Here is a 20,489-nt window from a genome sequence, read left to right on the forward strand (position 1 = left end):
AGGCTAGCCTGGTCTACAGAGAGAGACTGGGTCAGAGAATTGGCAGCGTGGTTTACCTGTAATCCCAGCATAGGGGAGGCTGAGGCAGGAGGATTGCCATGATGTTTGAGGCCAGTCTGAATTACAGAGTATGACTGTTTCAACAACAACAACAACAAAAACAAACAAAACAACAGAAACGTGAGTTAATGTCATGAAGAAGTATGGGTGAGAACCTGAATTCAATCTCTGGGTCTGCATGTGGAGCGAGAGTCAATCCCTGAGGAATGTGAGTCCTTCTAGACTTGCCTTCTCAAGAAGCCATAACCCTGTGGGGTTTGTTGTGAAGAAAAAAACCCACATGGTTTTCCTATACCTGTCATGAAGTAAGTGCTCAATAAATACATATTCCTGGGCTGGCCAGATGGCTCAGAGGGTAATAGCACGGGCTGCCAAGCCTGCTGAATTGAGTTCAACCACTGGTACCTACCTGGTCAAAGGAGAGAACAGGCTATCTTCTGACTTCCACGTACTGATTATGCCATGTATGCACCCACACATGCAAATAAAAGTAAGTAAATAAATAAATAAATAAATAAAGTCTTACTTGGGGTTTCATTGCTATGAAGAATACTGTCACGAAGGCAACTCTTATAAAGGCAAACATTTAATTGGGGCTGGCTTACAGTTTCAGAGGTTCAGTCCATTATCGTCAAGGTGGGAAACACGGTAGCGTGCAGGCAGACATGGTGCTGGAGAACAAGCTAAGAGTTTTATATCTCCATCCAGGTGCCACACTGGGTGTGACTTGAGCATAGGTGACTTCAAAACCTGCCCTCACAGTGACACACTTCCTTCATCAAGGCCTTGCTTACTGCTCCAGGGCCACACCTCCTGAGAGTGCCACTCCCTGCATTCAAACACGGGAGTCTTGAGGGGGAGGGGGCATTCCTAATCAAACCACCATATATAGAGATGCTCCTAGGCAGGCATGGTGGCTCGCACCTGTAATTCTAACATCCTAGAGGCTGAGGCAGGGGGATTGCCATGATTTTAAAACCCAGCATAGGCTACAGTGTAAGAACCCCGTGTCACAACTCCTCACTAAATGTGTATTCGTTTTTTATCTTGCAACACAAAAATCAACACAAAGGAGCTCTGAATTCAGAAGGCGTGTGGCTTCCTCTGCACCATCAAGCTGGCAATATCACAGTGGACGCAGGTGAAGTGACCTGTAATTTAACTCAAGTCTTACGCCATCTGCCTGGAGATAATATCACATCCCACAGATTGAGAGAACCCAGAATTTAAAACTGATCATCACCACTTCGTTTGCCAGTCTGGTCGCTGGGTATCTGATCTGTGGTTCGGACGTATCTGCTGTAAACTGGGGTTCCCACTCTTTCCTGTGCAGGACTGACTTGCTCAAGTGGCTCCCAGGGGTTGGGGAAACGTTTCTGTGCTTGTTATAAAGGCTGCTGCAAAGGATACAGATGAGGAGATACACAGGTGAGGCATGGGAGAGGCTTCTGGCCCCCACGCCCCTTTGTGCATCATTCACCAGGACGGACCAAGCATGTAGATACCAGAAGCTTTCTGGATTGTGTCTGAGTTTGTATGGAGTTGGTGTGCCTAGCAGGACTGCAGATAGACAGGTGTGTGTGTGTGTGTGTGTGTGTGTGTGTGTGTGTGTGTGTGAGAGAGAGAGAGAGAGAGAGAGAGAGAGAGAGAGAGCGAGAGCGAGAGAGCGCACAAGCCTTGCAGGGCTCAAGGCGTGTCTCTTGAGACAAAGTCTCATGTAGCCCAGGGTGGCCTCCAACTCTTTGAAGCCAAGGCTGGTGTGGTCATTCTGATACCTGTTCCCCTGAAGGGCATAGAACGCTGTGGCCCATTTTGTCATCAAGGGAGGAGCCTTGCCCAGGTTTCTATCCCCATTGCTGTCGAGACACTGAGGAGGACCTGGGAATAGCACCGTTTCCGTTCCTGGAGATCGTTGTCCAAGAGATAAAGTGGAAAGGTGGTCACAACATTCTGAGCTCGTGCCCTTTCTGGTAACAGAAGACTGCCTCTGCGGAGCACTGGTCGCCTCCTGTGGTCCATTATCACTTCTGCTCACATATAAGCTCTTTGGGTCAAGGGAGACCTCTCGAAAGCTAGAGGTTCCGCATTTGAGAATAATTATTATATGGACGAGGACTTCAGTCTCTGTCTCCACCCATAGGAAAGTAGAATGCGAAGACCTAGTCCAGGCTGGCCCTTGGTCAGTGTCAGCTGACTGATGTCTGGAGGCAAAGTGCCACATCTTTGAACTAAATGGCTAATGATGAACCAATGAGTAAGCCCAGCAGCCTTCTCTCTCATTTTTTAAAAATCACATGTGAAATAGACTTAAGGTCCCACCTTTCTGAACCAAAGCTACCATACCCGGCTTCTCCACTAGATGGCAGAAAAACCTCAGCGTTCAGCCCGGGGGAGCTAAACTACAGAATCCCAGCGCCGAGGCTGGGCCCGGTCTGGTTGAGGGCACCAAGCAGGTAGACTGTGAGCAGGACAGAGGGAGGCGAGTCTCAGAGCTGCCTCTTACCCTAGCCTTTAAAGCCACACCCAATCTCCTTTGCCCTTATGCTTTGCGAAGTTCTCCAATGTTCCCCAGCCCGTTTGCACGCAACCTGGCATCATTACAGGTAATGTCTCATAGACCGATCTTATTCGTGTCATCTGGTATTTATGTGGTGAGAAACCCTGGCTCTGGGTCAGGAAAAGTGTACCAAAGCAAGAAGTACAGGCTGGCCCTGGCGATCCAGCAGCCGCTCCCCCCCCACGCTCTGCGCTTCCTTCCCTTCTAGACTTACTGTTGCAGAGCACTGACTGCTCCCTTGGGCTTTTTGCTTTCCTGACTACTCCCTTCTGTGGCTACCGGGGTTTGCACAGTCACTGGTGTCCTAGACTCAGCCTCAATTGGAGCGTTCAGAGCTTCAGAAAACTCAACTGTTGACCACTGAGCACCAGGGAAACTGGCTTTATGTGTTAAAAATTTTAATTACTTCTTATCTCTATCTATCTATCTATCTATCTATCTATCTATCTATCTACCTATCTATCTATCTATCTACCTCTCTCTCTCTCTCTCTATCTAAGCATTCTTCTCTCTCTCTCTCTATCTAAGCATTCTTCTATCTCTCTATCTCTCTATATCTATCTATCTATCTATCTATCTATCTATCTATCTATCTATCTAACCATTCTTCTCTCTCTCTCTCTAAGCATTCTTCTCTCTCTCTATCTATCTAACCATTCTTCTATCTATCTATCTATCTATCTATCTATCTATCTATCTATCTATCTATCTATCATGGGGTCAGTGGACAACTGTTGAGACCACTTCTCTCCACCACACAGGTTCTGGAGACTGAAGTCAGGCCCTGACTTGGTGGCTGGCATCTCTGCCTGTTGAGCTATTTTTTATTTCTTCTGAATGATTTGCCTTTCTTTTTCTTTTCTTTCTTTTAAATTAAAAAAAAAGAGTTCTACTTCATGAATACTTTTATCTGTGTTTGTGTATCACATGTATGTCTGGTGCCCTCGGGAGAAGAAGGGGTCCAGTCCTTTAGATGTACAACCAGTTGTAAGCTGACTGGTGAATGCTGGGAAATGAACTCATGTCTTTTGCAAGAATAGCAAGTCTTCTTAGCTCTTAAGTCATCTCCCCCCACCCCACAGGATCTTATATAGCTTGTGCTAGCCTCAGAGTCACTTTGTAGGCAAGTTTATCCTTGAAGCCCTGATCCTTCTACCTCCACCTCCCAAGAACTAGGACCACAGATGTATATCACCGTGCCTGGCTTGCTTTTGGAATGTGTGTGTGTGTGTGTATGTGTGTGTGTATGAGTGTGTGCATGTGTATACTTGTGTGTATGTGTGTGAGTATGTGTGTATGTGTGTGTATATGTGTTGTGTGTATAAGTGTGTGTGTATGTGTGTGTGCTTCTGTGTATGTGTATGTATGTGTGTCTATGTGTGTGTATGTGTATGCCTGTGTGTGTATGTATGTATATATGTATGTGTGTATGTGTATGTGTGTGTTTATGTGTTTGTATGTGTATGTGTGTGCTTGTGTGTATGTGTGTGTGTTTATGTGTGTGTATGTGTGTGCTTGTGTGTATGCGTATGTGTGTGTGTGTGTGTGTGTGTGTGTGTACCTATACTGGTATGCATGCATGGAGGTCAGAAGGAGACACTTTGTGTTTCTGCTCTATCACTCTCTACCTCATTTCCTGGAGACAGGGCTAATCCTACGCCTTCTGTAGCTAAGGCGAGGCCGGCCAGCCCTGGTGATCTTCCTGTCTCTGCTCACCTCTCCCCTGCCAAGGCAGAGGCCACAGGTCATGCGTAACCACAATGCTTTACTTGGGTTTTGAACATGGGCTCTCATGCCTGCATAGCAAACACACCTACTTGCTGAGCCAGGTGTGAGGCAGAGTTTGTGATGTATCCCAGGCTAGCCTGGTCCTATATATCCCAGGCTGGCCTTTCACTCTTGGGACTCCTATTTTGGCCTCCCAGGTTCCGAGATTACAGGCCTGCATCTGCATGCCTGGCTCTAGAACTCACTGTATTCAGGGCAGATATCACTTTGCCCTCCTGGGATTCTGTTGATGTTCTGTAGATGGTTGGGTCTGCGTAGCAAGTCATTGGCACCTGACCCTACAGCTCCCCAGATGCCTACAGAAGTGCTGATTCCTTGGAGAGGAGCATCTCTGGACCTGAAGCTCTGTAGTTTAAGGACGTCATGGAGACCGTCTGGTTGGCGTTTCTGTAGCCTTCATTTAACAGGAACCTCGGGGAAGCCTGAAGGAGCAGGTATGGGCAGGATTGGATCACTGATTCTTGGCTCGCTCTGCTGTCAATCCCTGATCGATTCTAGAACTGTTTTTAAAGGGAGCATTTGGTCAAAGAATCAAAGGCCGAGTACGATCACCCATGTGTTGAGGATTCCTCTGACTTCCCTTCTTCTGATCAGGAGCCCTCTCCTGGCCTCTCTCCTGATCTTCCCTCCCCATTTGGCTTGGGACATCATGGGAGGCACTGGTGGGCACTGCCAGCTTCTCTTTTGTCGTCCATTTCTTTCTCCCAGCCTTGAGTCAGCCGTCAGGTGGGGGCGCTCCAAGCAAGGAGAAAAGCTTCTCCTCACGCTGCAGGCTGGGAGCCAATGGGAGCCAATGTTCCCACAGGCCTGAAGGCCCCGCGGAGTGTAAGCCCATGCCCAGTTACTGATTCTTTCTCTGTGGGAAGTTATGTCTCCTTTTGGGGGAAATTCACCTGTCCTTGGGAACTTTCTTATTTATTTATTGACAAGGTTATTCTATGTAACCCAGGCTGGTCTGGAAACCACCATGTAGATCCTCCTGTTTCACCATCTTGAATACTGGGGTTGTAAGTGTCCATGGGGTCTTACGTGTCTCTTAGGAGAAGAGACACAAGCCGGGCGGTGGTGGATCACTCCTTTAATCCCAGCACATGGGAGGCAGGGACAGGCAGATCTCTGAGTTCAAGGCCAGTCTGTTCTACAGAGTAAGTTCCAGGATATCCAGAAAGAGAGGGAGAGGGGGAGGGGGAGGGGACTGGAAGGGGAGGAGGAGGGAGAGGGAGAGGGAGAGGGAGAGGGGGAGGGAGAGGGGGAGAGAGAACACAGAGACCATCACCAGAAAGCCCTTACACATCATTATAGGGTTTACAATGACTTGCCCTGAGGTGCTGGCACTACAGTAAACATTCCAATCCCCCATATCCAGCAACAGGCAATAAAATGAACCTTGTTTTAGCTGGGCATGTAGTACATGCTGATAAACCCAGTACTTAGGAAACCGATACAAGAAGGTTGTCACAAATCTTTGAGGCCTACTTGGGATACAGAAGACTCTGCTTCCTTCCTCAGTCTTATAAGAAAAACAGATGGGGATATCTCAGCCCTTCTGAGGTAGAGGCATGACAATCAGGAGTTTAAGGCCAGCCTGGGTTACTCCTCACCCCCACAAAAGAAGAAACAGTTTTAAAAAATGAAGCGTTAGTAGATGCGGTGGAGTGCACCTGTAATCCTAGTACACAGGAGATAGATACAGAAACATCAAGAGTTCAAGGTCATCTTTAGCTACTTAGTGAACTTAGGAGCAGCCTGGGCTATATGAGAAACTGTCTCTAAATAACTATATGAAATGGAAGAAGGAGGAAGAGGAGGAGGAGGAAGAGGAGGGGGAAGAAGAGGAGGAGGGAGGGAGAGGGAGAGGGAAGACAACACTTTAATGGGACCCATTACCACACATGCAACCAACCCCTCCCGCCCCCATTGCTTCCCTCTCTGATCTCTTCCATGCAACAATGCACTGGTTCGGCTGGATTTGTTTCAGCTCAACTCAAAGTACCTCTCTGATTGCTCAGGGTAGTCGTGTGTGAGCTCAGAGACACAATGTTTGAGTCTAGCGCCATATCCCCCCATCTACATAAAGCTGTGCCACAACCCCTCCTGTGCTAAGAAGGATGACTGTGGTGGTGTGCTGCCGTCCTTCTGGGTTGCCATGATTCATGTGAATGCCCTTGGCTGTGCTCTCAAGGGCATCAGCAATGGCAGGGTCTTATCAGGACACACTGGAAGCCACAGTCCAGCTTCTGACTGAAGACTGGTTAATCTGAAATCACTGTGAGCAGAGGTGAGACCATGGTCAGCCTTGGGCATACTAACCAAACATAGAGTTTTGGCCCCAGATTTGAGGTGCAGCTCAGAGACCTAGGAAAATGGCAGAATTATCTTCTCTCAACCTGTCAGCCTGATTTTGTTACCGGCAACTTGGGTTGGGACCACAGACCATGAAGAAGCAAGATAAAAAACCCATAGGAAGGGGGCTGGAGAAATGGGTCAGTGGTTAAGAGCATTGGTTGATCTTCTAGAGGACCTGGGTTCGATTCCCAATGCTCACACAGTGGCTCACAATTATCTGTTAACTCCACTTTCAGTGGTTCAAATAATCTCTTCTGGTCTCCTTGGGCATTGCATATACATGCCACATACATATGCATGCCTGCTACCATATACCCCCAAATACCCTCACAAGAAATAAAGTGAAAATTAAAAAAAAGCATACAGCACAGAAAACCCTGCATTCTTTTTCTACCATTACCAAAATAGATAAATAAAAAAATACTCTAGTTAACGGAAGGATAATTCTAGAGTTCCCCCCCCCCCACAAGAAACTGAAATAGAACAGGCACATACTGATCTTGGTATGATGTCTGTAAGACAGAGATAATGGTGAGTATAAGTCAGAGTTAAAAGTCAATGGTTGTTGGGTGTGGTGACCATGCCTTTAGCTCCAGCACCAGGGTTCAAGGCCAGCCTGGCCTCCAAAGGGAGTTCCAGGACAGCCAGGACTGTTTCTCAGAGAAACCCTGTCTTGGGAAAACATTCGTGGGCCAGTGAGATGGCTCGGCAGCTGTTAAAAGCCTGAAGACCCAAGTTCATTCTCCGGAACCCGCGTGGTGGGAGGAGAGGCCCCACTCCAGTTAGCTTTCCTCTGACCTGTCCACAGCACGCAGGCGCACACAAACAACACAAAATCAACGTGAAAATGCAAAGGGGAGGGGCTAGGTGGTCAGACATCTCTAATAGATTGCCTGTGAAGGCGCTTGACTAACGTCTCATCAATCACTTGGCCCAAAATAAAACACGCATCACATTTCCAACAGGACAACAGACAAAAATAAATAAAACTGACACATCGCAACAAAGTTAGAAGTCAGTTTAATATATGTAAATGTATTCATGGTCTCCAATGGTTACATAAACATATGTTAGAAAAACATTGGTAGACAGCAGCTTTGATGAAAATAAAAACCACCCCTAATGGTTTCAGATGTCTGTGAGCCAGTGCTGGGACTCTGTGGCCTGAGCAGTCCTGGGACCGTGGGGAAGTCTAGGCTAAGTCCCTCTGATGGTCCCTCTGGCTGGGGGCGTGCCCACTACCCTACGCTGAACATTGACTCCATTAATCTGCATCTCATTTGCATGTGGGGCTGTTTTTAGAATTCCAGGGTGCACAGCAAGGCAGATGGGGTTGAAAATATTTGATAGAAGAGGAAGAGAGGATGAGAGGGGAGGGTAGAGGAGGGGAGGGGATGGGAACGGAGTTGAGGGGAGAGGCGAGGGGAGGGGAGGAGCGAAGAGGGGAGGGAGGGGATGGGAGTGGAGGGGAGGGGATGGGAATGGAGGGGAGGGGATGGGAATGGAGCAGAGCAGGGAGGGGAGGGGAGGGGAGGGGAAATGAGCCCAGCGGAGGGGAGGGGCGAGGGGAGCGGAGGAGAGGATGCCCTGGGCACGCCTCCGTTATCACTGACTATTTGCTGTGTGCTTATTCATTGCCATGTTCTGCTTAACGCACTTTAGTTCCATGTAAATGAACACACGGGAACGCTCTAGGCATTGTTATTATTGTCATATACCCCTTACACGCACACGCGCACTCACACGCAGGCGCAGAGCAGGTGCCCCGCCCCTAACCATTTTCAGGAGGCTAAGTCTAAAGCAGCTTCCAGTGAAGTTGAGCTTCTCTGTTGCTAGCTAGGGGTGTTCAAGTTGAGCGATGCTATGTCGGGGCTGTTATGGCGTTCTGTGTTTGGTAATGATGGACTAGGTAGGCTTAAGAGGTCTTAGAGCTCTTAGAGTGTGCAGGTCTGCGCTGTTGTGATGGCTAATATCCAACTAACAGGATCTAGGATCACCTAAGACAGACACATCATGCAGCCCAGGCTGGCCTGAAACTCGGACTTCTGCCTCCACATCCTGAGTGCTGGGGTTTCAGTGTGCATGCACTGCTATGCCTGGCACTATTTTTAGTATTTGAAGCTAAATTCACATCACCAAAGACACTGAGATTATTTTAGAGACAGAGACCCTTTCCCCCTATGATGGGTTTTTCAAAAGAGAAAGCTTATTCAGGGGCTAGAGAGATGGCTCAGTCGTTAAGACCCAGAGGGCCAGGTTTGTCTCCCGGCACCCACTGGAGGCTCACAGCCACCTGGGGCTCAGGTTCCAGGGACACCCCTTCTTGTCTCTGAGGGCACCAGAGCACACGTGTGATGCACGTACATTTATACAGACAAATGCTCATACATATATAATAAAAAGTCACTCTTCTAAGGCAAATTTATTCACAAAGTGTCTGTGTGTGTGTGTGTGTGTGTGTGTGTGTGTTAAGATAGGTCTCAGACAGACCTCCTCAAGACAGGATTTGGGGTGTGTTTATATGATAAAGAAGCAGGGGGAGCCAGAAATGGTGGCTTATGCCTGTGATCGCAGGATTCTAGAGGCTGAGGCAGGAGGATTTCATGAGTATTAGATTAATCACTGCTATAGTTTGGCAGGTGTGTGTGTGTGTGTGTGTGTGTGTGTGTGTGCTGAGGTGTGGGGTAAAGTGGTGAGAGTCAGAGGTAAAGCAGCTTGCAGTCTGCATGGGTGTGTCCAGTCCTCACAGTTCTGCTCAGAACGTGGCAGTATAGCTGACTGGAGGCCCCGACCTTTGATCCCAGCACTGGGAAGGTAGAGGAAGGTTGCTCTCTTTGAGTTCAAGCTTCCCAAATTCCAGAATTCCAGGTCAGACAAGGATATATAGTGAGATGCTGTCTGAAGGAGGAGGAGGAGGAAGAGGAGGAGGGACAGCAGCATGGTGATATTCTTGGCCTCCACTCTTTCAGCTCAAAGGGAAGAGCCAACGTTTCCAACAGAAACAGCTCTGGAACCCCTGAAAGGCAGCCAAGGTGACTGTTACCATCTTGATCCACGTGTCAATGGCATCACATACACACAGCTGGTGGCATTCTACTGCCACGACTCAGGTCCTGATTATCAAAGTCTACTGAAGTGAAGGCGCTAACAGCAGGTTCAGCGGAGCGTTTATCCAGATTTCCCTAGGTTGCTCGTAAGGGGGTTGTCTGGTTTTATTATCTTTTACCAAGTGTATGTTCAGGTGTGTCTCTGTGTGTGTGTGTGTGTGTGTGTGTGTGTCTGCATAGGTGTGCATGTCCATATGGAAGCCAGAGGGCAGCCTTGAGTGTTGTTCCTCAAACGTCACCCTCCTTATATTCTGAAACACTTTTATTACTTTATGTGTCTGTGTGTGTGGTGGTGAGTGTGTCATCTGTGTGTGTGTGGTCGTGAGTGTGTCGTGGAACATGTGTAGCAGTCAGAGGACAGCTGTGGAAGGCTGTTCTTTCCTTCACCCTGTGGCTCCCAGGGATCACACACAGGTCAGCAGCGAACTTGGCAGCCAATGCCTTTACCTCTTGCATCCTGCCACCTGCTGAGATTATTTTTGAGATAGGATCTCCTATTGGCTTAGAGCCCACCCACTAGGCTGGCTGGCCAGAGCACCCCAGAGACCCACCTACCTGCCTCTCTGGCAGTACCACTGCACACATACTCCACCACCATTCCTTCCCGCCCTTCCCAGCCCCCATCATGGGTTCTGGGGATCGAACTCAGGTCCTCATGCTTGTGTGGCCACCACTTTACTGACAGAGCGAGCAAACTCCCCAGCCCCACAGTTTTCCTTTCCTCCATTGTCAGTACGAACAGTTCCTCAACCGTCCACGTGAGCGTGGACCTGCTCCCCTCTGTGGTTTTGAATGTGCCTCCCCCTTTTAATGGCAAGCGTTAGTCCACTCTCTGGATGGAACTTGTGTCTTTCAGAATAATTCTCCCCTTCCTGGTTTTGTGTTTTAGTAACCGTTTTCGTGGCTGTGACCAAACACCCGACAGAAAGGCTTAAGGGAGCACAGATCAGTAACGCTCGTGGTTTTGGAGGGTTAATGAGTAGTCACCTGGCCCTGTGTACTTGGGAACATCATGTTGACAGGAGCGTGTGGCAGAGAAGCCTCTTCACCTCAGACAGGAAGCAGAGAGAGCAAAGGAGCAAGGACCCAGGACCAAGAGACTCCCAAATACTCACCCTCAGGGACACACTAGCTAGGCCCCAGATCCTCTCAAAGGGATCCCAGAGTTCCCAGATCCTCTCAAAAGGGTGTCATTACCTGCATATGGTCTCTGGCTCCCCTCTGTGCCCCGGAAGCCTGTAGGTTAGAGCATTTGCTGGGCTGTATTTAATATTGTGACACTGCAGGTGTGGTGATGAGAGGGTACTTGTTTGCATAGACTCTTGAATTTTGTGAAAACCAGGGCATAGGTATAGTGACAGTAGACTCTTAACATCGCTTCAGTTAGTTCTCCTCACCATCGCCTGTGTCAGGGTTCCTCTAGGGATCCCTGGCTGTCTTGGAATTCTCTCTGTAAACCAGGGAAACCTTGAACTCAAGAGATCTGCCTGCCTCTGCCTCTTGAGAGCTATGATTAAAGGCATAGGCCCCCACCAACTGGCACCTGAGTTAGTTCTTTATAGAAACTACTATTAAAATAATTTACTTATGGTACTGGAGAGATGGCTTAACAGTTAAGAGCACTGGCTATTCTTCCAGAGGTTCTGAGTTCAATTCCCAGCAACCACATGGTGGCTCACAACCATCTCTAATGGGATGCAGTGGCTTCTTCTGGTGTGTCTGGAGAGAGCAACAGTATACTCACATACATAAATCTTTTTTTTTTTTTTGAAAAAACATTGTGTGTGTGTGTGTGTGCCCACCATAGTATACATGTGCAGGTCAGAGGACAACTTTCAGGAATCAGATCCAGATCGCAAGGATTAAACTTAGGTGGTCAGGCTTGGAGTCCAGTAGATTTATCCTCTGAGCTATCTGTCTGTCTGTCCCTAGAAAATACCATTTTTGAAGTACAGAATGCTATTTCCATGGGGCCAGTAGAGATGGTTCAGTGTAAAGAGCACTGGCTGCTTTTCCAGAGGACTAGGTTTGGTTCCCAGCACCCACATGCAGCTCAGAACCATCTGTAACTCCAGTTCCAGGGTATCTGATGCCCTCCATGGATACCGGGCACACACGTAGCAAGCAGACACGCATTCGGGCAAAACAACCAGACGTACGATAGACACTTCTATGACAACCTGATATAAACTAACATCTTTTGAGAGGGGGAAACCTCAGTTAGGAAAACACCTCCATAAGATCAGGCTGTAGGAAAGCCTGTAGGGCATTTTCTTAATTAGTGATGGGGGGGGGGCAGACCATTGAAGGTGGGGCCATCCTGGGCTGATGGTCTTGGGTTCTAGAAGAAAGCAGGCTAAGATGCTATGATAAGCAAGTCAGCAGCCCTCCTGTGGCCTCTGCATCAGCTTCTGCCTCCAGGTTCCTGCCCTGTTTGAGTTCTGCCTAGATTTCCCTCCGTGCTGGGCTGTAACCTGGAAATATAAGCTGATTTAACCCTTTCCTCCCCAGACTGTCTTGGTTGTAGTGTTTCAGCACAGCAGTAGAAACCTTAACACATAAAAACAAAAATAGGAATAAAGGCCGCTCCGTGCTGTTCTTTTAGGGTGACTAATTTCATAAAAAGAAACCCTGTGATTTATGTCAGGAAGCAAAATTAAAGAGGGCTGTGGGCTGAATTTGTGTGGCAGGAGTTTAATCATCTTCACAGGCCCCTGAAGTCTGCAGGTTGGGAAGCTACAATACCATCCAGTTTGACCTCGTTTGGTGAGGGAAGAGGGGACCTAGGATTGTCCAGCGCAGGTTGCAGGCTGTGGGAGTAGAGTTGGGGGTGGGTGGTGGGTGGGAGGAAGTCGGGGGAGGGGTGGGGATGTCAGCTGCTCAGCAGCAGGAAGTGATCTGACACCAGCAACCTGGCAAAGCCATCAAGAGAAAGTGTGTTAGGGTGAAGTCTGACTCAGTAGAAGCATTTTGGGAAGATACTAAGTTACAGTTCCCAGAGTTTTGTCTGTGAAAGTGGGTGGTGTTAATAAAGAAGGATACAACTCACGGCCAAATTAATTATCACAAACTTTATTTGTGTACAGGGGCTGTCTGTCTCCCCCTAAAACAGGATTCAAGCGATCACCACTGGACACGGGGAAAGTAAGGTTTTTATGTCTCAGGAGTAGGGGGGTTTCCAAATGCGGTATTTGGCAGGCAAATGAGTGGGGTTCACAAAACAGAACGTAAGCACGTCAAGTTGGTTGTTGCAATCTGAAACAAAGGCATTGTTGCAAGGTGGTCACAACAGCGAGATCAGAGCCAGCCGGTCAGAGCCAGCCGGTCAGAGCCAGCCGGTCAGAGCCAGCCGGCCAGAGCCAGCCGGCCAGAGCCAGCCGGCCAGAGCCAGCCGGCCAGAGCGAGCTTTTGAAACACAGGGCTGGTTGCCGTTTCCTGGGACAGGCAGTACAGGAGCTTAACAGATTTAATCATAAACAGGAATGAACCCAAGTTGTCTTTACTATAAAACGGCTTTTAAGACCAAGATGGAGGCAGGCTGATTTCTCAGTGGGTTGAACTGTAATATACCACAGAGTCTTTACTTCCTAAGTGTTCCACACCCTTCCAAAATATTACCCCTAGGTGGGAGCAACTATGCGTGGAACATTTCACATTCAAATCAGAATCTCACTCTGTAGTTCACACTGGCCTGGAATGAACCATGTAAGCTCAGACTGTTCTAAAACTCATGGCAATTCTCCTGCCTCGGCTTCACCAGTTCAGGGATTAAAGGCATGAGCCATCAGATCTGCTTTTTTCCCCTCCCATTTATGAGACAGGGTTTCTCTGTGTGACCAGGTTGGCCTTGAACTCATGGAGATCCACCTGCCTTTGCTTCCTGAGTGTTGGGGTTAAAGGAGTGTACCACCAAACCTGGGGAAAGAATTTGTTTCACACACACACACACACACACACACACACACAAGCACACAGAGACACAGACACACACACACACATACACCCTGGCAAATTAGAATTTTGTTGGTATTACTCCAAGAACAGAGCACTCAGGACTTCCTTGTGTGTCTGCTTGGGTGCTACGAATGCTAATTGGCCCTCAAATGATTTCCATGGCTTCAGTTGATCAGTCAGCAGTTTTTTGTTTTTGCTTTTTTTTTTCTTTCTATAAACAAGAACCTAAGCCCAACATGATAGAAACAGTTGTCAAGCCTGGGGCTTTGGGAAGGCGAGGACACCCTTCGGTTCTCTGATCAAACGCATCTCATCACATCCTGGTTTATTTCCTAAAGGCTTTGGTTTTATTGCACTTGGGAAAGCACTGTTTCCAAGGAGAGCTACAGAAGACCGCCTCTGAAATATAAAGAAAACGATGCACTCCCTGGGGCAGAAACTAAGCTGCAGAGACCGGACCCACCAACACTGACCATGTTGCCCCCAAGTATGCTCTTACAGTCTGAGAAACCAATGGGAGCTTGAGTAAAGGCAGAGTCTTTGAATGTCTGCTATAAGATGCCATTATCCTGATCTGGTCCTCAGACATGTGTGCACAGATAGAATGGTCATACCATATAATGCATAAAGATGCCCAATTATTATGCACCTTCTCAGTGTTCCTTGATTTTTGTTGGTTGATGTCTTTTGATTGGGGCAGGATCTCATGTAGCCCACCCTGGTTTCCAGTTCTCTGTGTAAATGAAGATGACCTCGAGTCCCTGATTCTCCTGCCTCTGCCTCCCAAGTGCTGACATTATAGCCAAGCACCACTACACCCGGCAGTATACATCAATTAAAAATTTAATGTGCTGGGTCAGAGAGATGGCTCGGCAGGCAGAAGTGATTGGCATGCAAGTCTGATGACCCAAATTCGATCCCTGGATCCCACATGGAAGAAGAAAACTGACGTTTGAAAGCAATCGTCTGATCTGCACACATACACCGGTTCTGAAGCTCTGGAGCTCTGGGAAGTTCACAGCCATGTATTCACCTGCTTATGTGCACTGCCTTTCCCAGTCAGAACCTGTCAGAGCTGAATACGCTAGCTGTCCTCCCACCTCCAAACCTGTTCCTCCCTCTGAACACACCTCCTTTTAATATTTTATTTGGTTTTAAAGATGCGGTCTTATTTTGTAGCTCATGCTGTTCTTAAACTTGCAGCAATCCTCCTGCCTCAGATTTCTGGGTGTTAGAATCACAGAAGCATACTAATATGCCCAGGTATCTCCTCTTTCCTTTTAGTTGTTGTTCTTATGATCTCCCAGAATTTATGATGTAGCCCAGACTGGCCTAGAATACACAGCTATCCTCCTGTCTCAGCCTCGAGCATTTGAGGATTACAGGAGTAATTTCCACTACCACACCTAGTTTCTCTTCTTCAGAAAGTAGAACCATGCTGGGCGGTGGTGGTGCATGCCTTTAATCCCAGTACTTCAGAGGCAGAGGCAGGTGGATTTCTGAATTCGAGGCCAGCTTGGTCTACAGAGTGAGTTCCAGGACAGCCAGGGCTATACAGAGAAACAGTCTTGAAAAAACAAGAAGTAAAACATTAAAAAAAAAAAAAAGAAAATAGAACCATCATGGGGTTTGGTGATGAAGCCAAGACCCTGATGTCTTCTGTCTCTCATCTTTCACACAGGATCCTAAATCTCTTCTCTCTCTCTTTCTCTCTCTCTCCCCCTCTCCAACCTACCCTGGCTTCTTGAGACAGAATTTCTCTGTAGGCCAGGCTGGCCTTGACCTCACAGAGATCTGCCTGCCTCTGCCTCCTGAGGGCTGGGATTAAAGGTGTGCACCCAACCCTACATATCTCTTTCAGGCAGATAGTTTGTAGTTTAGCAGGACAGGATAACCTAGAAAGACTTTCAAACACACCCCGGACTCCACTCCCTGCATGGGGCCAGAGCGGGGACAGCACTAAGTTTTCCAAGTCACACACTCAAAGCCGGAGGTCCCCGGGCACCCCAGCCACACTCTTCCCAGGAAGCCAATCTGATTAGGTGGACTGGGATACGCTATCCCTCATGCCTCAGCCAAGGACTCAAAGGCCTGTGACACACAAGGCAGGCACTGAGAGAAATACTTGGTGCCACATTTTAAAAGTGATAATCACTGGAAAAAGAGCCCATAACGAGCAACACGTCAGATTTCAATAAAAACAGGCTTTTGTGGCTTGGCTCTTGTGTTGCTGCATAGGAGAACCAGTCAGGCTCCAGTTCCCAGCCTGTGTGTGCCTGTGGCCCTCCAGGTTCCTCTTATGGGTTTACGAAGCCTGGCAGTGGTTGGTGTGCATGCAGGGAGAATGAGCGATTTGTAGTTGTGGTTTATCTGGAGATGTTTTACAGGTGTGCTTTATTTCGTATGTGTGCATCTTTGTGAGTGTGTGCATGAGTCTAGGCGGGTGCCCCTGTCACACATAGAGGCTAGAGGATAGTGTGGCTCCCTTGGATCTAGCAGTCACCTCGTTTGTGTCATGCTTGTCACCTGGTGCTGGGGTCTGAACCATGGCTCATGATTGTGCAGCAAGCACTCTTACCTGCTGAGCCGTCTCTCCAGCTCCCCACCCAAACCCTGCTGTTTGTATGGCTTTGTACATGTGTCTAGAACCTTCTATTGTCTCTCCTTGGTGAGCTTCTCCTGAAGCAGCTGAGCTACCATTACGCTGGTGTTTTTAATAGCACGATCTACTCTATTTCTAAAAGAAAACAAGTATTCCATAGAAGCTATACTTACAGGCAGAAATGTCACCAGGAGATTTTATGGCCCTTAGATACGGATGCTATCACCATCATAGAGAATTCATTTTCCTAATCTCCAAAACAATAGAAACTTTAATATTGTAGTAAAACAGTTTAAATTGTTTTTGAATTTTTTTGAGATGCTGTCTCACGTAGCCCAGGCTAACCTTGAACTCACTTTGTAGCTAAGGCTGCCCTTGAACTTCTGATTTTCCATCTCCACCTCACTGAAGGAAGGCTGAGGTTACCGACAGGAACCATATAGTAGAGGTTCTAATAGTTGCACAGTCTTTAGAAATATCCAGGGTGATGCCCAGCGGCATTTCTGGAATGCACTTGGAAGGCCTTTAAGGAGTGAATACTCGATTGCAGAACTCTCTTGACGTTCTCTCCCCCAAGGCTCAGGGTACACTGCATAACACACCAAGGAAACTGCAGAGAAGTTACCAAAATGGGTGGATGTTTAATTAAGGAATGAAAATACTGTCTTCTTGGATTAATTCAGGCTCTAAACAGTGGGAGCCCAAGTATGAATTCTCTACTTCTCTTCTTGTGCCCTCCATCTGTCAGTATCTCGTGGTTGCCGGTCTGTCTGGAGCTGGCCTGCCTGCCTGCCTGCCTGTCTGTCTGTCTGCCTGTCTGTTTGTTGTGCTTTTGTCTGTATCTGAATCTGTTCCTATGCCTGTATGCCTGTGCCTTTCCCTAACAAAGAGCTTTGCTCCATGTTTATTGAAACATAGGAGAGATATGAGGAATTCTCCACAGAAATCATTACCAGAGTTTTCCAGGGGAGGGTATCCCCCATGGATCCAGAGTAGCAGTCAGAAGTGCAAACAGGCACTATCGACTGATATCTGTATTGCTTCCAGGACTCAGGGAGGGTTTGTTATTTAGGGTTATTTTCCATCTGTTGGCTGCTGTCACCACATGATGACGCAATAAAGATGTGTATGCTTTATTCTGGGTCCGTGGTGTAGAAGACTAGTCATGAGTTATTGTGGGTTATAAAAGCTGATTGTGCGGGGAAACCCGAGGCAGAGTAAGGTTGGTTAGAGTGTTTCTCAAAGGCATGTTAAACTTAAACAGGCTGTGCACCCAGGAGGGTTGCAGGTTAAGTACATGCATGTCTTGATGATCTCATGGTATATTACTAACTTGGCTGCAAGGTCTGGAAAAATTTCAGCCTCTTTGGAGTCAAGAGATAATTTCAGAAAAATGTGTCACTGCATCAGGGAACATCGAGGAAGAGGGATGGAAATAACACGAGAGTTGAGGAAGGGAGGGGGCACCGTGGAACTCTGACTTCCGGGGCACCGTGGAACCCTGACTTCCGGGGCACCGTGGAACCCTGACTTCCGGGGCACCGTGGAACTCTGACTTCCGGGGCACCGTGGAACCCTGACTTCCGGGCATAGAACAGCTGTACCTTGCATGAACTCTCCACAGCTGTGGTGAGCTGTTCAGGACCTACAAAGGATCAAGAGTTGAGCGTGGATGGGGAGGTGAGACCCTATCCCTAGCTGAGGAGCTATTGGCCGTTAATGACTCCAGAGAAGGGAGAGTCACTTCTCTTCCTGGGTGTGTCTACTTGTAAGTGGCTCTTGCTCCAGTAAATAACCCCACGCCTACACTCGTGCAAACATTACTAATAAAGTTCAGTGGGTATTAAAGAAGAAAAGAAATAAAAGTAGGAGGAGAAAGAACTCAGTCAAAGGGGAAGAAGAGAAGGGAGCGGCCTGTGATAGCCATCCATCGTATATGTATACGGAGTTGTCAGCGAATAAGCAAAACCATTTAAAAAGAAATAAGATAGAGAAAAGAAAATAAATTCTCATTTGACATCATAGTGATCCAATCCCGCTGACCTTCTTAAGATACTTCAGATGTCAGTTGCATGAAGGATATTCAAATGCTGGTTAAACAAGCATTTTTATGTTTTATTTGTTTTGTGCACACACGTGTATCTGTGTGTGTCCCACTGTGCACATCGAAGTCAAAGAATACTTAGTTTTCTCCCTCTACCGTGGATTCTGGAGGTCGAATTCAGGTTGTCAGGCTTGGCAGCACGCGCCTTCATCCCTAGAGCTACCCCACCATTGCTCGAATGCTCTTCTGTTTGGCGCAACCATCATCTTTACAGCCCGCTGAGAGAACTGCTTGGCTGTCCTCCGAAGATGTCAGTTCTGAGGGATCTCATATAAAGCACAACTTCATTTTTAATATCCTATCTTTGGAAAGTGGTAAACAGGATTCCTGGTGAGAAACCAGAGCTGAACACTGGGCTGGCCCATTAAGACTTGCTTCAAGACAAAGAGTAAAAGAAACTTTGTTTCATTTGTGCGTGCCTGCAGGTCCCCGGGGAGGCCAGAGGGGTGGGATCCCCATGGAGCTGGAGTTACATGTGGCTGTGATCTGAGGTGGATCCTGGGAAGCTTATCCAGGCCCTCTGAGAGAGCAGTAAGCTCTCTTAACCCCCGAGACATCTCTCCAGCCCCTAATGCTTATCCTTAAGAGAATATTATTGCCAAACTCTTTTTATCTCCTTGAGGAGTTTCATCTCCTCCTGCCAGGTTTGGTGCATAGCTATCCTATATCCCAATGTTATGAGAGAGAGAGAGAGAGAGAGAGAGAGAGAGAGAGAGAGAGAGAGAGAGAGAGCTATCCCATCGTGGAAGGAGAGAATAGATTCCTCTGACTTCTATGCATGTCCTGGCACATGGGTGAACTCTCACGCACATACAGGCACGCATGCATGCACGCGCGCGTGCACACACACACACACACACACCTCCCATCCCAAATGCTCGATAATTTTAGATACACATGTGCTTTGTTCAGCCACTAGTGAAGACATATTATCCTGGGTAAGACCCTTTTCTCTGTATGTGAAGTGACGAAGCCATGCCCCTGGAATTACCTCTGCTGTGTCGTTTATTCCACAAGAACACAGGCCCTGCTGAAGCAGTGCTGTCTGCTGTGTCTCGGTTTGAGTCCTGCAACTATTTCTAGTTCCTCAAAGATGCTCAGAATATGTTCGTTGCTAGGGAGCAAACTGTGTTGTATGTTGGCCCTTAAAGGGGCTTTCTGGTTTGTTCATGCAAGCGAGAACACACACACACACACACACACACTCAGAGCTTTCATTATTTTTCACTGTGCCATCACGTAGACATTCAACACTCACAGGTCTGAAATCCAACATTTGTCTCTCAGAGGGCATGCACCTAAGTTGCTCATACAGAGATAGAGGCATGCCGAGGCCTAAAGGGGAAGGACTGACCAGGAGGCGTGAGAGTTGGCCACTGCTCGTGACTTCTGAATAGCCAAGCCATTTCTTGACATCTGTTTCCTGTTCTGCAAGGTCAATATTTGACCCCCAAGGATGCTTTAGATGCACGTGTCTGACTCTGGTCCTGTTGTGCCTGTGACATCTAAGAAATGGAAGGCAGCCGAACCTTCCGGAGGAGGTGGTGTTAGACACAAAGGCAAGACATGTAGTAAAAGACAGCAGCTCATCAGAGGCACCGGGGCGGGCACACTGCCTTTCATGGTCACGGCCTGACGCCCTTTATGAGCATCAGCTGTTAGTGGCACATGAAAGCAAGTCTGTCTGCTGCCCCATTAGCTCAGGCTGCCTCAGGGCGGCGACACCGTGGCTGTCACCTGCTGGACATGGAATGCCCACGTATGGATATGTTGTGGCTGAGGATTCTGCTACCATGTTATAGAGAATGCTAGGTGAAGGGGCTTAAAAGGGGGAGTATAGGGGGCTAGGGGAGTGTGGCTCGGTGGCGTGGGGGAAGGTGTCCAGGCGGGCCCTACCTGGGCACCTTGTGCCCCCACACACACAGGCATAGTATAGAATAGAGTTTATTCAGAGTAGGGGATGGGAGTTAG

Source organism: Apodemus sylvaticus, chromosome 2 (genome assembly GCF_947179515.1).
Source record: "Apodemus sylvaticus chromosome 2, mApoSyl1.1, whole genome shotgun sequence".
In the NCBI taxonomy this organism is placed as follows: Eukaryota; Metazoa; Chordata; class Mammalia; order Rodentia; family Muridae; genus Apodemus; species Apodemus sylvaticus.